This window comes from Varroa destructor, unplaced genomic scaffold (genome assembly GCF_002443255.2).
Source record: "Varroa destructor unplaced genomic scaffold, Vdes_3.0 BEIS01000002.1, whole genome shotgun sequence".
NCBI lineage: Eukaryota > Metazoa > Arthropoda > Arachnida > Mesostigmata > Varroidae > Varroa > Varroa destructor.
Window position 1 is genome coordinate 53,748,443 of NW_019211455.1, and position 23,421 is coordinate 53,771,863.

The 23,421-nt window shown below is 40.1% G+C and overlaps 1 long non-coding RNA gene across 6 annotated transcripts in view; it reads left to right on the forward strand.

Moving 5' to 3' along the window:
• Positions 1 to 23,421, forward strand: part of LOC147758002 (uncharacterized) — an 89,635-nt gene that overhangs the window by 38,868 nt on the left and 27,346 nt on the right. For 4 of the 6 annotated variants that reach the window (XR_015322565.1, XR_015322566.1, XR_015322571.1 and 1 more), the window contains exon 2: positions 14,728 to 15,040. This is a non-coding gene — a long non-coding RNA (uncharacterized LOC147758002). Of the gene's footprint in view, positions 1 to 14,727; positions 15,041 to 17,374; positions 17,570 to 17,597; positions 22,681 to 23,421 lie in introns of those variants that run through there. The other 2 variants (XR_015322570.1, XR_015322567.1) reach the window with 2 other exon arrangements.

Sequence of the window (23,421 nt, forward strand, 5' to 3'; positions counted from 1 at the left end):
CAACACGCCATAGAGTCATCATGTAAAAATTCAAGAATCTGATCATACAGAGGAGCCCTGCTTGAATGCTACAGGATTTCCGACAATTTTAAACATACGTTATCGGGTGCCAGCTATGAATCATGATGATGTAGTGAAAGTAGTGCTATTAATGATGATATGCTTTGCAAAATAGTCGAAGAGGCCATGACGAAGATTGCGATATACTACTACTGTAGTATATCGCCATCTTCGCCATGGCGTAATTACGCGTAGGGCTTTTTGGATCACCCCTATACTCACAATATCCATAAAATAGAATTTAATTATAGGCCACGCCGCACGTCTGAAAAAAAGAACGACGGAAATATAGAGCACTCGATTGTGTTTAGCAGTTTCGGTTTAAAACTGATTCCGCTTAAGTGCCATAGAATCGTCTTACGGAAGTAGATTTTCGGAAAGTTTCTTTTTTCGTATTCAGGCCCGCAGATTTATTGGCTGTGTAATAACGGGCAATTTCGCGTTTTAAGGAAAGGAATTATAGTTAACTTTCAAAGCCGATCAGCAGAAAAAAACACGACACGATTCCACGGCTGTTATCTGAATGGGTTTTGACCCAACTAGTTCCAATAACAATAATAATTATAGGCTGTACAAAAAAAATACAAAAAACACTGAAGCTGTCTAAGGACGCTGGCTAGAGGAGCGAATTACGTACATGAGTAAGTGGGATGGAACAGATTTATGGGTCACTCCCACCAATCGAATACGTACGATTTAGGTGGCTTTATAAAGAAGCAAACTTTAAACTCTCATTTATGAAATAGATTAAAATAAGCCAAAGCATGCACATTCCCTATATCCATTGCCTATCAGCCGTTCGAATCCACCCAGATTAAAGAAACAGACACACGCCACTATCTTTCTACTGGTCATTGGCTATCGGCTGTAATACCGTTCTGCGTGATATTGAGCGTAAATATAGGTCCAAAATTATCACACCTATTTCATTACGATATAAACAGGAGCACTTACCTTTGTGAGACGCGTGCTGTTCTTTCGATGAACGAAGTCACCGCTTCAATCGCGGGGCTCGGGTCAGAGAAGGTTGCAGGCTATGCAGTTCCATATATTTAGCAACAGCAGACGCTCGGTAAAGCCTAGAAAATCTAGGGCAACCTATTCGACCTGAAAATGTGCGAATATAAATGCGCTCTGACTGAACGCGGCGATACATCGAGAAACCTCACATAAATCGAAACAAACCTTTGTATTCGGATCTCTGAAAATGGAAAGCAATCAGATCAAATCGGCCTACAAATAGCGATTCGTTTCTATGAGGTGTCGGTAGATTTCATTTTTTTCTCCATATCCTTTGCTATAAACTTGCGGCGATTGACGCCTATATGCTAGGTGTAAAATGGTGCAGGAAGTTGCCGCTTCTTAAGGAAAGATGGACGGAAGTTTACTTCCACCTGAAAGCTTAAAGGCAAATGTTTCGAGCTGATGATGCACACTGAGAAGTTTTAAGTAATTATCATAATCATTTCTGAGAAAAAGTCTTTGTCCAAGTTGATATAATCTAAATTCTAGGCTGCATTTTATTTTTTTTGTTTACACTTTGCAGCCTCTATATTCAGTAAGTATCGAATTGTTACTAGACATGACTATTCTAGGATACATTATAGTTACATTATAATTCAAGGTCTTAACTTCCAGAGGAACTTCGGCTATAGCCGAGGTTCAGAACTAGCATCAGTGATTGCGTTGGTTTCTGCTAATGAAATTATCATTATTATAGAGTAATAAAAACTGTCACTAGTATTTACTTAACTATACTATGGCACGAAAACAACACACAGTAAGCAACTAAGCTGCCGCGTCACGAGGCAAAAACAAAAATGAAGGTACCAAATTTTGTTTCGATTTGTCCTGCGTTGAGTTTTTAGGTGACCGTCATTCGGATAGCTACGTGCTGTCTTTGTTCTAGCCCTATCTATCGTCTACGGTAGTTTTGCGGCGTAGTCGCAGCTATTTTTTCCCCTATATTTTCTCAACTTACTTGCGATATAGGGCGCCCCTTTTCGCGTCCCACACATTCACGCTGCTGTCGATGTAGAGAAATACTCTGCTGCCTTTTATTGACTGTTTTTTTAGCGTTTTACTTTTTGCAACGACTCCGCACAACGGAAGCACCACTACTTCTTCTACGATAACTATTTCGGCGACTTTTCTTTTCTTCGCCCCTCGACGGGGGCAAGTGGAGCGGGCGAAACGTTGCGCTCCGTTCGTTACGTAGTTGCATTTCGTAGCAACCCAACATGATACGCCATTGTTCTGCGGTTGTGTCTATTTGTGTCCTGTGTGATATGAGTTTCCCTTTCGTTCTATGTTCAAGCGATACTACTTTTTTGCGTTCCGTATCGTTTTATCGCCGACGTGGTATCCAATAGAGCACGGCCGGCGTAAACCAGCAACGTTTCCTTTCGTGAGCCCGAAAAGTGATCCCAACTATGAAGACCGGAGTCGACGTGATGTATCTAATGAACAAGTCCGAAGTCCAAGGTCTGTAGTGGAACTGATTTCGGCATTTGGAACTGCTATAGTGTCTGCGACTGTGGCAGTGCAAAGATCTCTCCAATGATAGCCGACAAATAGCTGATGAAGTAGAATGGTTGCAGACTTCGTAAATGGGAATAAGAGAAGGATGCTTTGAGTAAGCTAATCATTTCTAGAACAAGCTTCTGCACGAAGTGTCCGTGTGGCAGGATCCATAAGCCAAAGACGACAGTGTCTTCAGGATAGCTTCTGCTCCTGACAATGAAACAGAGGCTGCAGGCAAAGAAGCAGGTGGCGCCACAGAAAAGGTGACTTGCAGAAAAAAGTGAGTCATGTTTCCCGAGTCCCGCTCAACTCGGAGCAATAGAACACACGGACAGGATGCATGGTTAGAAGGTTGAGTGCACGCACTCTTTGGTTTTTCCCATGCCGATGTCCTTAAATCTTAGCCTCAAGAGCCGGAAGCTGTAAGGCATACCTGCACGAGGATCGGCCCAAAAAAGATCTTTGCTCGACTCGAATACATTAAACGCAGTCCAGTAGGAGGCTACGGGATTCACAAAGGCAGTGTGCAACATTTGCTGGCACTCAATGTATCCGCAATGCATGAGCAATAAACAGAACAGTGGAAGACAATGAATCTTGCAATTGACGATGCAATAGCAGCGATATCGTACGATATCCTTTTTCTTTGTTGCTAGCAACAATTCTTATAGTCGCCAGCCCTTGGCCCCTCTGGGTTAAACCAATTTACAAGAAGCGGTTGAAAAGTAGCAGAATCCTGTGTGTAGGGCTCGTGCCAGTGAAATGCCCAGTCGACGTTTGCACTTGATAACAAAACTTCGTTCCATGGTCACCAGACAGCAAATAGCAAACCAACGGCCAAACGTTGAACGAATACGTGAATGACTGACTTTTCGGTCAATAATAAACAAGTACTACGAGGCAGACCAGTATAAAAATTAGTAGCAAACGAACCCTCTTCTACTTAATCATCACGGAGTTTCCCTATTAACAAACGATCATAGTGATGATCGCCGCCGTACGTATCTATCAGCACAGAGTTCTCCGAATATTTAGAGAATCGAGATAGTGGCAGTAATCTCTAGCGAGTGAATGGTCCAGTTTATATGCACCGTTGACGATAATAGCACAGATTTGAAGTGAGATTTATAATAGAACGTCTAAAGAGCGATAATGGTAAGAAGCAAGCAACTTAGGCTTGAGGCTGATACCTTTTGCGAAGTTTTTGTCTTATTGCCGTCGTTGTCGCTGCATTCGTCAGGTCCGCTGACTGTTGCCATTTATCGGGCGCGACATAGGTCGGTCGGGATGGTCTGGGCCTGCTTGTCCGCCAGATAAACACTGTGTCGTCCGCGTCACCGAAGCAAACGACAATGGGAAAAAGCAGTGCTGCGGTAAAACGAAAACAAAAAAGAGGGCAAGGACGGGTTCACCTAGCTTAGCTAGAAGTCCCAGAATCTCTACGTCTAGCACTGCAAAGCTCCTAGTCTACGCTCGTGCTTAAATCTATTTTCTCGCCGATATGATCATTGTTCCAGTCGGATACTACAATTATCCAGCAATAAATTCTAGTCAACAGTAAATGATAAGATATGCATAAACTATCAGCAAAAGTACTATTGATGTCGGCTAAAAATTCGCAGAGATAAAAGAGTGTACGAGGAAATCACGACAATCTATCTCCAATTAGTTGATAAGCAGACATGGATTTCAAGCCGGAGTTTCTGACGTATGATTGATAGCTCCGATATATCAGTTTGTCACGCACGGCAGACTAATAAGCGTCAATCATTTAGCCGTACAAATGAGGTCGTATGCAAAATTGCTTCGTCAGCAGCAGTGTTAGTATCTATGATAAGACTTGAAAAAACCTTGACATTTTATCAATACAACTGCCATCTACTGGAACAAACAATTTTATTTGTATAATTTATATAATTTACCCTACAGGTACAGGTAAAATCTAAAAAAAGAAAAAAGAAAAAAACAGATAGATTAGACTCTCAAATTGAATCCGTTATAGCATTGAAGTGGTTGCCGATTAGCCAACAGTTAGCCTGTGTGATTAAGACGACTCCTAAAATCATATATAGACCCATAATAATTGGCAATGAACAGGGTTGCAATAAACTTTATCTGTCATATAAGTTTTTTTTTTAAGTTACTTATTAAATGTCAATACCAAATATAAATAGCCATGAGTATCGATGCATAACATGTGCGCAAATAAAAAAAAAGTATGCCTAAAGTGACTCCGGTTGTCCTGAATACTGAGTGAAGCCAATTACGTCCGCAAAAAATTACTACTACTAATAATTATAAATCGTTTCATACGTTTCCAATTTCGCACAAACAAATTTTTTAACAAACATTTGTTTCTGATGATTGACAGCAGAAGTAATCTACTCTGAGCTTCTATTCTCGTAGACGGTTTGCAGCGGCCACAAAAAGCAGCATTGTTTTTACGTTGTTGTGCTATCATCGAAAAACTGTCTTTCAAATAATAATCATTTTCCAATGGCCGCCGCGTATCAGTTGTTTGTATGTGCATGTTTTTTGTTTTTTTTTTGTAGTGTTATTAAGGTAGACGGATCAGCTGACCGCCCGAGCCAGTCAGTCTGACCCCCGGGCAACTAGCTGCCATTTCCTTCTTATTTTTTTAAATTTAATTAGAATTTTGTTCGTTTAAAGACACACTGTATTGTGTGTGTTTATTTTTTTTTTTCTATAGTAACTCTCCCGCTAGCAACGTGGCTAGCAGCGATCTTCGTCGCTTGCCCGCTCTTTTTCTTTCTGTCTCTGCTATTTCACTGGTTGTTCTTATACTAAGGTGACGATATCTTTTGTCGGCTGATAACATGTTGGCCATATTCAGGCAAGGAGAAGTGGAGGGGAACAGCGATTCAAGCAATGAGGTGAACGTCATCATTAGCAATGCAGAGTTCCCTATGAGATCACGCTGCACTCAGGCGTATCTCGGCGAAAAACAAGGACGTGAACGCGGCCCCCCTGGTCTTATCTGTATTAGCTCGTACAAACTCATGTCGGATTTGTAGCGGACCAACGATGTAGAAAATTATAATCTCGTAGGAAACATACAGACATACAGGGTATGGACGTGCTGGCAGCGGCAGCAACAACAGCGTCACACAACTGTATGTAGTAACGTAACGAGAGCAAGAACGACAGTGACAACAACCTGTTCTACTTGCTATAGGATATAAATAACGGATAATAAGAATAAATAAGGCCAGCAATATTAAATAACTTTAGTAAAATTCAATTGTAAACATCGACAATAACAACAGTTACAACAAATGTAATGGGATGAGTGGTAGACAGGGGGTGACCTGTCGGGTGCAAAAGACCCTCCTTAAATCCTACTTCTGTTAAAACTTCCACATCATAGGGGAGTTTACGGCCATACTTTTTTTTAGAAATTTTTTTATTGGTTCACAGATGTATAAATTATACGCGTGTGTCTGTTCTTATTCGTATGTGAATTTCTCTGTGTATTACTTGGTTATTGGGAATTGTATTGGCGACAAGCGTTAGGTGAAGAGGGGGAGTTATTACATAATTGCGTTACCAATCGCAACGGTCCAATGGTAGCGGGCCGGCGAGTGACTTTCAAATAAAAAAATTACCATAGCGCTAACGCGCATTCACAGACGTAAATACGACGTCAACAACGATACTCTATGTAGCTAGTTGCCGACAGGTACAAACGTGTGTCAATATGCTGTCTTCACCGTAATCGACCCGCTCAGCCTTCTAGGATTAGGGTCAATTGATCTGACAAACCGAGCACTGGGTTTGGTAAGCAGAGGGGTTGCGTCGCCCTCGGGTTTCATTGACGGGTCCATGTCCATATCAGTACTAATTAGCTTGCTTCTAGCCGACCCTCAATTACCTACTTATACAAATGTTCATAAAACAATAACAACGGAAATAAAAGCTACTTTTATTTTCGATTTTGTCTTTATTTAATCTTATCTGTCGTGTAATATTCGTCACGGTCGACCTTGATAGAAGATAGGGTATCCTGAAGAATCTCCTTACACTTCTCGCAGCTAATACGCATATAGTCGGAAACAGAACACTACGTAACTTCAAATGCTATAATCGACAATTAAATCTGCTACGTATCGCGTCTCGCGTCACCCCCACAGTAGCGTACGTCATCGCAAGCGCCAGAAAACTGCTGGAACTCTTTGCTATTGCTGTTATCGGAGTTAATACTATAGTGGAGGGCTGGAGAGTTGTTACCTCCACTGATACTTCTCGATATTTTTACTTTACCTTGATTCGACTCACGTTAACACAAAACGATTGCATCGAGTCGTTTAGCTAAATAAATATTTTGAGGTTTGTTTTTTAAAATGTATTTAATTGTTGTTAACACCTTTGGCTTATGCGAACAGGTGTTCGCGATCATCTCTTCGGTACTAGTGTTATGTATTGCTTGAGTCGGCAGTGACCCCTCCCTACACGGAACAAAATGTGTCTACAAACTTGAATTTAGGGCACCATCTGACAAGTCTGTAACTTTTATGGGACGAGCATACTACTACCACGATATGACACCGACAGGATCGACTAGATAGCGAGTCGCCAGAACGACGGGGAGAGATTACGGTGCTGTTTTTGTTATTCAAGTTGCAGCCGATCAGCAGACGATCTAATGACATCGATCAATCCGCGGAGCTAGCAAGAGGCGCATGGCGATGGTGGGGCGTGGGGAGGGAGGTTTGGGAATTGTCGGCTCGGGGACCAATCAAAGAAACGTCACCGCCATTTCACAATTTCGCTTTTCACAACGAGATCCGTTATGATATCGTTCATTTTTTCACCGTTAGCTCAGGGGTGATGATTTGTGTTGCTACTATTATGGCGGCTAAGACTTTTGCTATAGCACGAGCATTGTTGTGTCGTAGTTGATTTTGCTGTCGTAGCATCGGTGATGAGGTGATGGCCTTATAATAACGTTGACGATGGTCTTGCGACTTCTGTTTGAATATAAGGCTAGGCACCTTTCTACATGCATTACTATAACTGTCTATGGATCTGTTATCTGCGTGTTGTGTTATCGGCATAATAACCAGGAGATCGTTGAGGGACGTTAAAGAATATACATTACATTGTAGCTATAGCATGGTTTCGCTGTATATATATATATATATCTATACGTGCCTGTGCATGCGTCCGCACGCATAAATCAAACGGACCTTTGTACACGCTTGTAAGTAAAAGAGTAAACAAAATAAAAAATGAAGTTTTTGACTGGGCAAGCCGCCTCGCGTCATCATTTCAGTTGATACCCACTAACAAAGCTTTTTTTGCTCCATTGTTGGTGCAACGCTTGATCCTAGTTGCACATATACGATATCTATATAAACGGAGAGAGTGCGGGAGACATTGTAGTTGGGGGTTGTTTACGTATCGTGTTTGTGTAATTTCTGATATCATGGGTAATTTATGATTGACAGCGCAATCATGGCATGCGTAAGCAGTAGAATACAATCATAGTTTAGAAACGTTTTCTTCTAGAATAGGAAAGTGTTTAATTTGAGATGTTTCGGGCCGTAAGGATGCCTATCATCCTTACAAACCGCGACGCAGAGATCATCTGATTGCTTTGGACAATCAATTTATTGAGTCGTTATTGCTAATGTTCTTTACCTTCTTCCAGTTAAGTTGAACAAGACAGCCGAGAGCTATTTTCGAGTTTCAGGACATGGGCGACGATTGCACCACACAGTGAACAGGATTCTTTTTTTTGGATTATATCAAGTTCTCACAGGTATATCTGTAAGGCTCATTCATGCCTCGTGTGACGTCTTTAGCAGGTCTCGCTCCATCCATAATGAGAGTATTGCATTTTAACAACTCTCTTTCCTTGCCCACGCATTATCCGTCTATAATACTGTCATTTTACGTTACACTTACCCGCGCCTGATCTCCTTTTGCGCATCATTTGAGAGACGCGTTCGGCAACCTCATTGGTATTCATTGTACTTCGTGCTACGAGGTGCTGGCGATGCGGGATGGGTACAACGACGCCAATTTAAGCAACTGCAATTGGAGTCGTCCTTGAACTTCGTGTAATTAGCTAACACGAAACAAAGCACTGCGTTCTGCATATGTATGTTTGTCTGTCCTTGAGTTGATCATAACTCGTCTGTTAGAAACTGATCTCTGAAAAAGCATCAAGAGGCAGCGAATCTTTGCAGTTTTGTAGTTGTCTGTCTCGAACGAAGCTCAAAAAGTGAAGACAGGCTCGACAATGAACCTGAAATTATATAGATAGCTATACTGTTTGGCTTGTTTGGTTTCCGTACCCTAACATGACGTACGTAAGAATACCGGTTTTCATAATCTATTCCTTTTGGACGTGTCGATTCAAAAGACAGTGTGGTGCGTTGAGGGGGTCATTGGAGAGCGTCATCGAAACTCTCTTTCTCCGCCCGAAGACCGAAGATGGGTAAAGGCCAGGGAGGAAAATCGTTAGCTTCAAACAATTGAAAAAAATCTTTGCCCCTCTCTTAAGCAGAGATTATGATTGTTATTCGGTTCAATGTGTATCTTTTTCTTCTATTAATGTTTATCCCGGTCAATTTGCAACGAATAAAAAACAATATAAAAGGCTATTTTATCGTTTTGATACTTGTATTTATAGGACACATTTTTTGTTTCGTATCGTATGTCGTATTGTTTCCTTCAGTTGACTAGTTTGACCAATTGAGCGCCGCTTAGCTTTATAACTTCTGTTTTGTCTCAAAATATCGTCACTCCTTAAAGCGTCATCCAGCGTTCGTGTACCCTACTGGACTTGGCGATTTCCAGATGTTTGAGGTCTATCGGTATCTTCAAGTGCCAATATTTAGCCCGCTTCGACTCATACCGGAATCATCTGCGATCAGTCGGCCAGCGTTTATGACTAGTAAATGAAGCATAACGAAGATTATTTGCGGCTACTTTCATCAGCTTCTCCCTTCTCAAACCAGGCTTTAAAACTGCCAAGAATTAGTTTAACAGTACTTAACTTACCTACGAAACGTCTGTGACTTATTGCAATAGTGACTGAATGAAATCGGAATCGCTGGTTAGGGACAACGTTACCAGGTAACAACGCTGGCCAATGTTACAGTTTTGCCCAATTACTACTGCCCCATAATTGCGATACAGTCAGGCTGTGCATGCCAAGAGAAGATTGGAACGTTTATGACCGTCCCAGTGGAACAACATACTTCAGTGGATATAAAATCGCCAACAAAAAAGAGAATTTCCCGTATGTTTGTGTGTGTCTGTGCATTTCAATATATTCCATCTATGCATATGCAAGAAGAGATGGACTTCAGGCCAAAATAGCCGTCGTGGTAATAACGGTTGGCTAGGAAACGATGCTAAAGCTAGACGCTGTTGTCAACTTTGTCCGAGATTTGGCTGTACCTCCTAAGCTCGATAGACTTTTCTTCCTCTAACGGCAACTTTCTACCATTTTCTATCGTCATCCATATTTCGTTGCTGACGCAGTCCTCACTGTTACTGTTGTTGTTGTCGTCGTTCATTCGCTTTCTTAGAAAGGAAGAGCGCCGGCATTCTTTCTCCTATCTTTCGCGGTATTTTGCTCGTGCGCGGGAGCTCGTAATAGAACCGATATATGATTGCGCGTGCTTCCATGGCGGCGACGCTGTCGTGGTGGCTCGCGGATAGCGCCACCTGGTGTTAGCCGCCCGGTTGATTGGTTTGCTTTGGAGGGCTCGAAGCCCCGGAGTTTCGCTGGTCCGAAGGCGGGAACGAAGGATCGTCAAGAATCGTCATGACGTCGGTGCGTCACCGCCCTTCTACCAGCTGTGCATCCGCAGCACCGTTGTTGTGGATCTAGCTAGGTCTAAGAAGTCATTCACTGTTGCAAGAATTGCAGATAGTAGCATACGGGGGATAAGGGGGCCGTGGGAAGGGGGCACGGATATCCAAAGGGGAAGAAAGGAGTAATAGTAAAAGGTGGATGTTTAATGGTGTCGTCTTCTTTCAATCACGACAAAAACGACTATAATGCCTCTACTACTAGATTTTCGTGGCGCTACCGGTGCCTGATGACACATGGTGAAACGAAAAAAGCCAGCAGCTGCTGCTGAGATGATCGAGGACTGGCCACGAAAAAGTTCGTAGGTAACATACACCATATGGTGTGGTGTAATGCTCATACGGTGATAGTATCCTGTATGCGAATGATACGCGTATTGGCGGTTGGCCCCGTATGCTAGAGAAGTGGGAAAAGAACTTTTCTGGTTTTTCTAACTTCAATATATAAGATTAAAATTCCTACGATTTGGATTCTGCTCGGTAAAGATACACTGCGGCAGAAAGGCTTCGAGGTCGACAAGAAAATGAGGTCACTTTGATAACAGCCTACAGTTTCTAGGCTAATAGACCTTTTGTTGTTAGATGACCTTCAGCAGTCATGATCTTATTCTAGGACATTTTCGAACTATGAAATTAGTCATTTCGGAATAATCGGTAATAAATTAACGACACTTTACTTGGATCTGTATATTACCGTTTTTATAGATCAAGTTTGTTTGATAGGGCGTGCGTGCGTGCGTGGCTGACAGCAGGTAATATAGATGGCTGTCTGAGCACTAATAACCGTGATAAGGAAACTAATTACACCATTTGTCGTTCTATTGTTTGTCGATTTAATTATAATTGTCGTGTAGTACGTGTTGTTGACGGGATTTGAATCATCAACCTCTGATGGCCTTCTCAGCCAGAAAGCTTAGACGTCAGGTGTAGACAGATAGGATTTTATAAGATAATTCACAAATTTTTTTCATTCAGGTTGAGTGAGTATCAGATTTTATTAAGTGTATATAAAACAATGTTTCTTTGCTTGTGGGTAAGTTGACTGACTGGTGGACAGTCGTATTACCCAGCGTAACTTCTATCCCATTCACATCAATGGACTCAACTGTAAGTATGAAGTAACACGACATTTGGTAATTTTATCTGCCGTAAAGGTATTCGCCGGATAATATAGTTGGGTAACTTTCTTTTAACTTATCGCGGTTTCTTTTTTGTTCTGCTATACGATGATTGATTTAATGATGAGTGCATTATAACTCCAATATACAATAGTATAAACTTTAATTAGAGCTTCAAAATACCGCACTAAATAGCGAATATAAATCTGAATTGAAAGAAAAAAAGAATCGAAAATAAGCTCGAGTACTCCGAGGGCAATATGCGTTACTTACAAATGTTGGATAGTTATTTTTCGATGTGCGTGAATTTTTATTACGCTAGTATAGGTAATTTTATCTCTATTTTCAAAATCGGTAGCCATTACTATTGATGAAATTTATCCTACATTTTATTGTGTAGCCTTTCATATACTTTCCCGCATATAACAAGTGTGTTAAATTATCAGGGTAGCCAGCTGGCGGTCGATGCTAAGAGCTATTATTATTATTAAATTATTATAAATAATTGTATACGGGTAATAGTAGGGTAAACATCGCTAATTCATACTCTTTTAGAACAGTTTGTGAGCCGACCATAGGTGGTTAGCGGTCGCACTATATCTACCTAGGCATTTATTTTATTGCATATAAAAGCCAGCAGCGCGATAAATATAGGGGTTTAGTTAGGATAAAGCATGGGCAAGCCGTCGATGCATTACCGAACTATGAATTTATCCTTTTTCTGTTCAAATTTGAAGTTTGCTTGCTTTTGTAGTAGTAACTTACTTTGTTCCACCTTCCTTACGCGACACACATGTAACTGAAGTGCTTACTTTGCATGAGTCCTATTCCATCCCCTTTATTCGCTGCTATGCCAACGTCAAGGTCTCCTAAGTACACATGTATTCTGGCTAGTATATCTGTAAAATAGTTTTTTTCTACGGCTAACGCATTTAATGTTCTACAATATTTTCTAATGATTATTAGGTCTGGCACATCGATCAAACTTTACACTTACTGTCATTGGAAAACAAAGAAGTTATACATTTGTCGAGGAAAAAGTATTTCACAATGTATACATTTGTGCGAAATAAAGTTCATAGAAAACATCTCTAATATAATAATTTATTTTACTCTTTCCGTCATATAAATAAATTAATTTTCAACAATGCACACACACGATGACTTACATCTATTTTGTCTCAGTAGTTTTCTATGGATAGCTTAATTAAAAAGTACCGAAATTTCAATTGTTATTTTGTCTGTGCGTTCGTGTGCCCCTATAGATGTGTGCTTGTGTATACATTTTCCGTCCACTCTATAATATTCAACATATATTACAACACATTGGGTTCAACAGTACAACATAATTTAACCAATACAACTATATATATATATATATATATATAGATGCTGTTCTAGCCATATTTCACTATTTGTTTACGAAGGCGATCAAATCGTTAGCGAATGAAGTCGCAAAGCGGCACGATTCCCTATTCTTGTAGCAGACAGACATCGCGCTGCGGTACCAATCGTCAACTGTGCCGAGGTCATCACTGCCCCTACTAATATATATATTCTCTGATCACGCCGATGGCCGACGACGCTACGAAGGTATCTGTGTGGCAGGAACGTTCCTGCTAAGAAATTTCTGTTTCAACAACAGGTTCCTCATCGATAGGGAAAAAAGTCAGTAATAAGTTCTTCGTTGTCTCTTTTCATCACTGGACGCAGAACGAGACAATTTTTCTTGTGTGTATAGGCATAACTATATAACATTATGCAAGTATAATTAATCGATACTTGATAGGAGGATCACTTCTATTCCCCATACGGTATCGCAAAAAAAGCAAGATTACGATACCAATACAACGCATTGGACCTATTGCAACTGATATTTAACAGAGCTTGACTGACCTGAAAGTCAATGAGGTTTGTTGCGTTTCTAAACGTATTTCCTACGCGAGATAAAGCAGAAACGAATAGCCACTTGGCCATTGTTCAACACAATGCTGAATGTCAGTTAAATGATGACTGAATTGTGCCATGTGTTGAAATTACCGATTCATGTGCACTCTAGCACAACCATTGTCTAAAGTTGTCCATAGGGGCTTATTTACCCCCCTCCTCATCACTTGGCGAATTTGTAATTTCCACTCTCGTTTCCCGTCTGCGTTTAAACCGAGGATCGAAATTACTTCAGTGCTGGCAACTTTACTTCTATATTTTCATGTTTTTTACGAACGTCTATTTTTATTAACATCTAATAAAGGGTAAAAATCTGCATTCGTTAAAAATATCGGATTATGTTGGATTAGTAGTTCGCTCTGAGCGTCTATATCAGATTCGCAAGTGCTTACTTCAAAAGTAATTTATGCATGCAGCTTGATAGGATGTTTAAGTATAGGCTTCTTGAAATCACCCAACTAAAAATATTTTGCTACCTTTTTTTTGTTTTGCCATTTTTGCTTGTTGCTATCCGTTGCTAATATATCTTTCCACCAAGTGGTGGAAAGCTCTTTCATTGCAGCTCTGTCGGGATATTTGTTGCAGGAGTACCGCGTGCTATGATTTATAGCGACAGCGGACGTGAAACTTGAAACATAGAAAGATAGTTTATAATATTAGATATCAAATCGAAACTAAATGGTAAGAAATGCATGATTGAAATAAAAAAAAAACAATCGGAAGGATTGGATTTATTGATTCCAAGAGTGCGTACCCCCGCGCTTGCCAAGTAAAAATAACGATGACAAAATATAACACTTGACGCTTCGTAAATAGCAAATTCTAAGTGAAAACAAATACACGTAAACAACAGCAGCCTATTTAGCGATCGAACAGCTCATTAACACAATACTAAGTTAAGCTTACAATTAACTGTAAATATATAAAAATATAATTTGTGAAAATCCGTGTACATTGAAAAATCAAGATAGCCAGTTTTCTTCCCACTCTTTCTTGCTCGCTTTCTTTTCCTATATATATATATATATATATATATATATATATATATATATATATATATGTATATATAAAGACATACTTTCCGACATGACTCTTTATGAGTAACAGCTGCAACAAGTTGAAATGTATAAATAGACAAACATATACAAATCCACGGTAAATATTGTATATCGTATATATAGGTGCACAATATTATTCAAATTTCCCGCCTCATACGTTTGGCGCTTTCCAGAAAGAAAGGACGTTTCGCGAACGCGATCGTGTCAGATAGCGACAGCACGCATAAATACAGCTGATACGATGATGGCTGATAGAGCGTTGTCTGGAGTTTCCTAGATGGCAATTTGATATTAGAGTTTCACACAGCGACGCTGAAGACGGGGGATACAGAATCATCATTGCGCTCACGTGCGAAATCGTCGTTGCCGCTACTGGTGATTCTGGTGCTAGTGGAACGCTGCGGTTTCTGGCGTAGACGTTTTCCGTCGCTCGTTTATGAGGTCCCGCTCGGCTGGACCGACGCACCAAGCAAACAAGCAACGCAGGTAACGTTCTGTGACGCCATAACGTGCTAGGTTGTCGCTCACAAGGCAAGTGTTATTTATTTGCGAAGTGGCGTATGGCAAGAACAGTTTCAAAGCAGAAAAAAACGAGGTGGTCATGCGAAGCTGCCACCGTACGCGTGTGGTCTGTACGACTATGCGCTTATAGAAGCAGCTCTCCCAATGTACTATACTATAGTATAGTGTACATATATAGTATATGAACCCTAATAGTGGCAACCGGTAAAGGCAGTAGGGACCCTTGACTATCGAAGAACACGACGTAGGTATATAAAAAATGTGCTTGGTGTACATATGTAAATATGAATAAGGTAAAAAAAGGATTTGTGATTTGCACAGTACGAAATTATTTGCGGATTTTTCACTGAATCTTTAAAAACACAAGAAGTAAACCGATCAACGAACTAAATTAGAGTTGTATGTAGATGTTCATTGCGCGACAAGATCACTGTGCTGCCCGATAATCTCAAAACAACGCTTGCAACAACCCAGCAGCATGACGACATGACACCAAAATGAGTCGTGTATTATCATAGCAATTTGTCTATATACCCTTATCATTATCAACTTTCTGCCATCAATCGATTTGACCTTTTCCAGCATGGTCGCAATTGATATACAAAAAAAAGTACGTTTAGTATTAAGACTGTCACACCTAATCCCAGATCTTATGGTCTATGCGCGGAGGAAAATCACTTGCCGTAAGATCTTCTAATTTCAAATCGTTCGTTTATTATAAAACAATTTAAAGGCTATAGTGCACGGTAGCGCTATTATAACATGGTAGCCTTACCGAGTTAGCTTTCGTCAATTTGGCAGAGGACAATCTAAATATACCTTCTCAAAACGCACACGGCAGAGTCACAATAAATAGGTGATTTTCTTTCAACAATACTATGCACGCCCTCGGAATCCAAATCTATTTACCTTCACGTGTTCAAAGCAGATATTTACTGATACTGAGCATGCTCAGGCACCTGTCGCACCTTGTGGAGGGTATAAGCACAATGCCTCAAATAAGTGTAAACCTGTAGTGTTTAGCTATTTGGACGCCTTTAATAAGGAGATGGGTGGGGACGATATTGGAAGTAAAAACTCTGGATAAAAGTAAAAAATTGTACATGGAAATCAATAATATTATTCAGTCTACAAAATCAACATACAACACAAGCCATTAATTCAATATTAAGTCATTAATTTAATGAAAGTTTCATCACTTGATTGCCCCAAGCAGAGGTTAACTCAGTCGTCTACGCAACGTTAAGTTTCCACGCTTAAAAACAGCAGGCGCAAACCTTCCCCCTTTACAAACGCCATTGTCGTTGGGGGTCATCACTTTAGTATTGATCGCCCTACAGATGCGACTCTTTGTAGAGGATAACACACATTCCTGGTTATTTTAAACATAATTAAGTTTCGTCAAATTTCATAGCCGAAAAAGTACCCTGTTTCTGGTGCTTCAGGCTTCACGGAGTTCATCGTGCAGAAGATCGATACTAGTAACAATAATCAGGCTGTACTTTGATCCGGTCTATAATTTGCTATATATATATATATTCATTCTTGAAGTCTATGCATGATTCTATTACACAAAGTCTTCAGGAGGTAGGCTGTTTATAGACCATGAATTAGACCTGAGTATGAGGCTAGATGCCATGATGATGCCTTATTAGGCCATATTGGAAGGTACCAGTTCCGGAAAAAGGATTGTTAGAACTAATAAAACTAAGGTAGGCGTCGCTATTCACTACAATTAATTGGCTGGACGAAAAAACCATTGCTTATCCAAATAATTACTTGACTTTATGAAAACTTCCAGAGTACGTAAAAAATATCTACTTAGACTTGTTGTTGATTGTTAAAGTTTTTTTTGCCATTACTTGGGGCTTAAATCATGAACTGATCTATTCCCGTATGGACTTCATCTGTTTTGGAGGAGAAACCTGATTCGGGGACTTGGCTAGATCAAAGCACCGCAAATAACGGTAAATCGGGGCAGATTGTTAAAGTAAGTCGATCTATTATAGCATAAACTCTAGGACTGTAGTAGACGTTTATTTGTCTGTTGTCAGCGCCTTGATGGTTCTTACCTCTTTATAGGTAGTACATATTGTGACAGTACTACTACGAGTGATTGCAGAGTAAAGTTATTCGATTAATTAAAGGGTTATTCAAAACAAACCTAACGTTTTGTACAGTCTGGTCTCGTCCATCTTAAACCTCAACCCATCTTTCCAATGAACAATACAATCTTCAATACCTTCATAAACATTGTCTTCAGACGTCATATCATTATGGTTTGTTGCAATCGTACAGGTAATGTTACCACATAACCAACAGCGATTTGACAATGCCAGGAGAAGCTTCAGTAAAGTGCTTCTACTACTTGACCCTATCACGTTCAATGTACTCCTTCGCCCACGGCAGCTTCGCTCACCGGTGGCTTTCAAGCAGTCAGTCATTACCGATTCCCTGACCACGTACATTGACACTACTTCTAGTCATTGTGGTAAACGTCTTTAATCGTTGCTCGTTACAGACCTGAAGGGGCAAGCGGGGGGCTTCGATCACCGCAGCAGCTACACACATGTCTCGTGCTGCACTGGCTGACTGACCCTTCATCCGTCGATCACTTTGCTGCGTTTAGTCTGCGCTAGTCGACAACAGCGACAATTACTGGACTGTTTTGCAAACCGTCTAAGCGAAATAGCGAAGGCCTTGGCAGGATGAACGGGAGGGGGCCATTTATCAAAAAAGGTGTGTCATAAGGATTGAATTCTGAACGACAAAATGGCGTCAGAAACCTACGGCTGGATCCCATTGATTTCAACGAAAATTGGCAACAACGACGTGCCATAATCATTGGATGAACGGCCGGTTTGCTGGTAGTGATCAACGCACAGGCAGGCCATTTACAAAGAACTAAGGAATTACTTGCTGTCAAATACCGATATGATCGTACAATACAATAAATTGAAGTTAGGTGACCGTAATAGAACCGCTTGCTCTACCATTTGAACGACTATCAAGTCCGGCGATAACGACTCGATAGCTGCTTAGGAAAATGATGAGCTACCACAATAATTACGATAATGAGTAAAAGACAAACCGGTAATATATTCCACGAGGCCACAAGGTTTGCGTCTGCAGTACAGGTAAATTGCATAAGGCTTTATCGTAAACTTTTCAAGAGATTATAAAGGAACATCGTTCGTCGAAAAAACATGCCCACTTTGAGCGCATTTACTGATTGAAAAACAGATTCGGTTCGAATATAACTGTTTTTATTTTTCTACGAATTAAGAACTCAACTTGGATGCCAGGTTAATTGCCTGTAGCACCATCTCGAGTAATTTTCTACCTACTGAGACATTCACGATAACTATGCCCGAAGGACCATGTCCAACGGAATATCCTATTGTTCTGTTTGCTATTTACGCAACTGTTGGAAAGTCTATTCTTTCTTTCGCGGCAAACCATTATCATACAGTATACATATATACACGTATATATACTGTATATATATGTATATACTGTTAAAAGACCCTTGCCCTGCTTTATATACAAAGCATAGTACGAGGACAGCAAACAAAATGTTCGTGCTGAGCTCTCAATAGTCCTGAAAAATCTTACATAGTTTTTTGATATTTCTATCTCAAAACAAGATTAAAGCGCAAGATTATTCTGTAGCATGCACTCGTACAACCTTGTCATAGTATCAGACATCTTTAGACATTGAAAGAAGCCTCAATCTGGCTGACTGGTCAGAAATTTAATGACTGCCAAACGGAAATCGTCGCTCTCCGAATGTGCTCGTATGACACTTTATTGTTGTTTTATCAATATATTTCTTTTTCTTTTCTTATCACACGCTGTGCTGTTATTACATTCCACAACTAACCAACGTAATAAATCTGAGAGTTGCCCCACTATACTTAACTTGAATTACCCCTACTGATTTGCCCCCACTGATTTCGAATGTATATATAGTGTAGTCACTAAGGGGTGCATTATCTATTAACAAACAATTACGGGAGCAGATATTGTAAGGGAATTGTGCTAGTTTCGCTCACGCGCGTATCCATCAAGGCATTTGTCGTGCGAACCTAACCTAGGTGAGGACCCCTAATATGCCGGAAAACAATATACCGATATTATCAATACAATCAAAGTAATACAGACTAGCGATAGGCATTCCAGTTATCAGTAGTCATATATACAGGCAGATTCAACCTTTCTATTATATTAGCGACATACCAAGCAATAAAACGATCTAAGATTCGATTCGTCCCGAGGTCGAAAAAAGGATTTTTTGCTGAGACTCCGGAATATTGTGAATTAGTTACGGTCATACTTAGACTCGCCTATGAATATAGCTATGTACGTACGCTGTTCTATTTCTTGTCGTTGTACGGTATCTATCTTCGTGTGTCAGCCAGTGTTATGGTAAAGAAATTGAATGCTATTTGAACCAAGTTTTTAAGGCGAGTTAAATATACACTTCTGTGTAGTAATTTCTATGTTTACTAAATGGCTGAAATAGTTTTATGCAGATTTTACGCCTCGCCATTTGTCTGCTCGCGCCGAAACCAGAATTCTGTTCCCCGCGCAAGTCGGCAACAGAATAGGTCAACAAATTACACTTTGTGCAATTAGTAATGTATGGTAGCTCTGCGGGTGGACAAGGCCAAACGTTCAGCTGAATCGCCCCGCCACCAAGTTCCTCATCTCATCCAAAGCGTGCAGGACATCTAGATGTATAGTGGTTTCGTTACATTGCAGACATAACGAGCGCTGGGGGTAGCGCTGAAAGGGGCAAACAAACAACGCGATGCTGCTGCCATCGGCGTTACACTGAAATAAATATCTCTTATTTTCGGGCTCGTTTCAAACCGTTTATCTGAAATTGCTTGCTGAATGCTGGGTGCCATTTACGTGCTGGTTATGTTTTCGCGCATGATGGGCGCTTCTAGTGAAACGCTACGAAACAACACTAGCTTCTCGTATTGCTCAAGCTGCTGTGTCGTCATTAACGCTGCGGCTTTCGCACGGAAATGTTGCAGTCGCCCTCGGGCAAAGCTTTGCCACCTGCAATCGTCCCGGAACACTGCTGATCGACTAAGTTAGTTCGATTCACAAAAAACGAGACATTCATTGTCCAAGAAGACCATACATCTATTATAATTGCCGTTATTGTGGCTCTGATTACAGTTCTGCCTGTCTAGATACTTACCTACGAGCGTACGATCATTATATTACTATTATTATCATCATCACTACTATTACTCTTGCTATTTAGTACATGCTATGTTTTTCAGAATACACTGATTGCTGTAGACATACAGAAGACGCCGTCGTGTGCAAAAAAGAGCGGCCATATAGCAAAGAAAGCTTCGTTTTTTTGCGATGAGCAGAGACAAACGGCTAGAAGTCGAAATAAAGGAGCAGGTACCCTTAAAAAGGACACAGGATGACAGCTGTCGGTCGCTTTTCGCTTGTTTCGTTTTTGTTTCCTTAATACCAAAAGAAATTAAGAGCTCGGAGGAAGATATGGACAGGATTTTCACATGAATGTGGTAATAATAAGTGACCACGTCCTTCCTGCACACGGCAGGCGTTTGATAAGTAAAATTAGAGAAATAAAATCACAGTTTCAACATGAGATTACTAAACTTTAGCTAAACTAAACATGAGATTACTAAGCGGAAAGAAGGTAACTTTCAAAAAATAAGCCAGGTCTTCGAAAAGCTAAAATAGCACACGCTGTATGAATTTCATTGGTTTCGAAACATAGGTACATGCGGCATTTAGTCCATCCTTTTTCCCGTTTGAAGTGAAGCAAGTGCATTTAACGAGCGCGTTTGGTACTAAACCAAAATTAATATATGGATTCACATATTCTCCTGTTATATTATACATATAAAGATCAGATTTATTTTCTTCGGTACTTTCGTTGCTGTCGTTAACCCGATCGGTAAAGGTTACATATATATATGTGTATATATATGTATATATGTATATACAAGCTGTTGACAAAGTCCATAAGTCGTCAGCATAGGAGTTTAAGTAAATGGCAGTTGCCCCGTGCGGCTGCAGTGCGAAACCATCCGCCAGACAAACAGACGTCTTCGGTCGTTGCGAATGATTGGAAAAACATTTTTGAGAGATGCCCCGGTCGCTGAATGTGTGTGTGCTGAACCGGTTCCATAAATCTATATATATATATATTTATATATATATATATATATGTATATATATATATGTAACACCGGGACTTCTCAGCTCTGCAAGGATTACACGAGCTATTCTTATTCAAATAGCGCTTTCGTGTGTAGCAAATGGGGTAGCGTTATACAGGCATGGACGTCGCAACTTTGTATTCGGTGGCAACTCGGAAACGTTTTGTAAATAGAAAATAAATAAGAATGAGAAGAAGTCAACACAGACTGTAGACCCCGACTACGCGACCATGGCCGCGCGGCTGAGTTGCAGGGGCAAAGGGATCTATCGCTATTACTAATTTTCTCTCTTTCACTGTCCGTCTTGCCACAGCTCATCAATTCTTTCGTTTAGTTGAAGAGTCAATGGTAATGACTGGGCGAGACAGCCACGAGTAAACAAACTGAAGAGACGAGAAATTTCTCTATATCGGGACGTTTTTTTCGCTTGTGGTATCGAAAGCGTACGACAGGTCCACCAAATACGATATATATGATTTTACCTGAACGTAAAGGCTGACAGAAAATTTTAATGCAGCAACCGGTCTGTTTTGCGGAGCAGAAATCAATAGACTATCAAAAAGGACGACGATTGGGGTGTCAAAAGATACAGGATTTTGTCTAGAGCTTGTTTCGAGCAACACGTGTGTGAATTTTGGCTAGCCCGGGTCGAGCAAAGACCTGGCATAATTAACATACGGGGGTAGAGGAGAATGCTTATATGGGACTGAGAGTTTGCCGTTAACCTCAAATGCGAAACTGTCTGCAAAGGCAATGTATTCTGCCCGGATAGATCTTCTTCTGTATCAGTAGACTGACAATGTATCATAGAATATGATTCCAATTGTAGGGTTTATTGAGTAACTTAGTAAATGTAAGTAATAAATATATATAATAAAAATAGTAAAATAATAAATTAAAACACCACTTTGATTGAAACAGCTGGGGCAGTTATCACAAACATTACCTCGTTATGACATTTGACAATGAAAAATTACGTTGGACTTAAAGAATGCATGTCAGAATTGATATATCAACCATACGCATAGGAATTTCTTTATAGCTTCATTGTTTTTCCTCTGCCTATATATATATATATATATATAGAGAGAGAGATATTAATTTTTTTTGACCGTAAATATAATAAATAAAAACCTATTTTGACCGTAATATCATCATTATTTCAGTACTATCAAGAACAAAAAAATATCGGTAATCGAGCTTACACTATATGTTCAGCTTATATTAGTAACCATTCCAGTCACAAACAGGCCTTTTGGGTATACCTAACACCAGACAATAAACCCTATTTATCGAGTAATATCGGTGGTATCATCTAAAAATAAATATGTTTACTACCGTCCAATGAGCAATAGTAACTGCTTGTTTCGTTTGTCAATTTTGAGTTTAGATTAGAAGACTTCAAGGGCATTTTATATGACTGGATAGAGTATACGAGATCAGAGGCACTAATGCTTGCTTGAACCAGACGTTAGGAGAGGAAGATGTCAATCATTACCACATGGAGTATATTCTTTCGGCACAAAATACATATACGTATTGACAAGGAAGCAACTTATCTATAACGATTAAACAAATAAATCGTTACTGTTATTGATCGAATTGAATTATTAATGATATTTCCGTACTCTTCGAACGTATTTACGTCAGATAAGATCGGCTCGAGCCCTGCGAGATGCTCTCTTGGCACGTTTATGCCTTACGCATCACCGAAAAGTAAAAAAAAATTTTACACACGACACGCTTTTTGCTGACAATGATACGTATCGGTAGGATTTAGAGCATGTATCGCTTGTTGAGAACGTTGCAGAGGTATCGTGGGAAAATGCGCCATTACCAAGCATTTACCATTGAATTTTGTACACAAAACGACTCAGAAAAAGTCGGGTGATTAGCTCGAAAGCAAAACGGTCATTCTAAACGAGAATCATTTCATTAATAACGATGTTTCTTGTACATTCTATACTACCATGGCATAAGTTTAACGAAAAAAAAACCCTTTGTTTTGCCCCTATTTTTACCAATCTTATTAATCTGCGCGTTCGCACGCTCCAAAACGACGATAAGTTTATGTCGCAGCTTTATCGATTTTCGTTTCTGCTGCTGTCGCCTCCCGTCGTTATC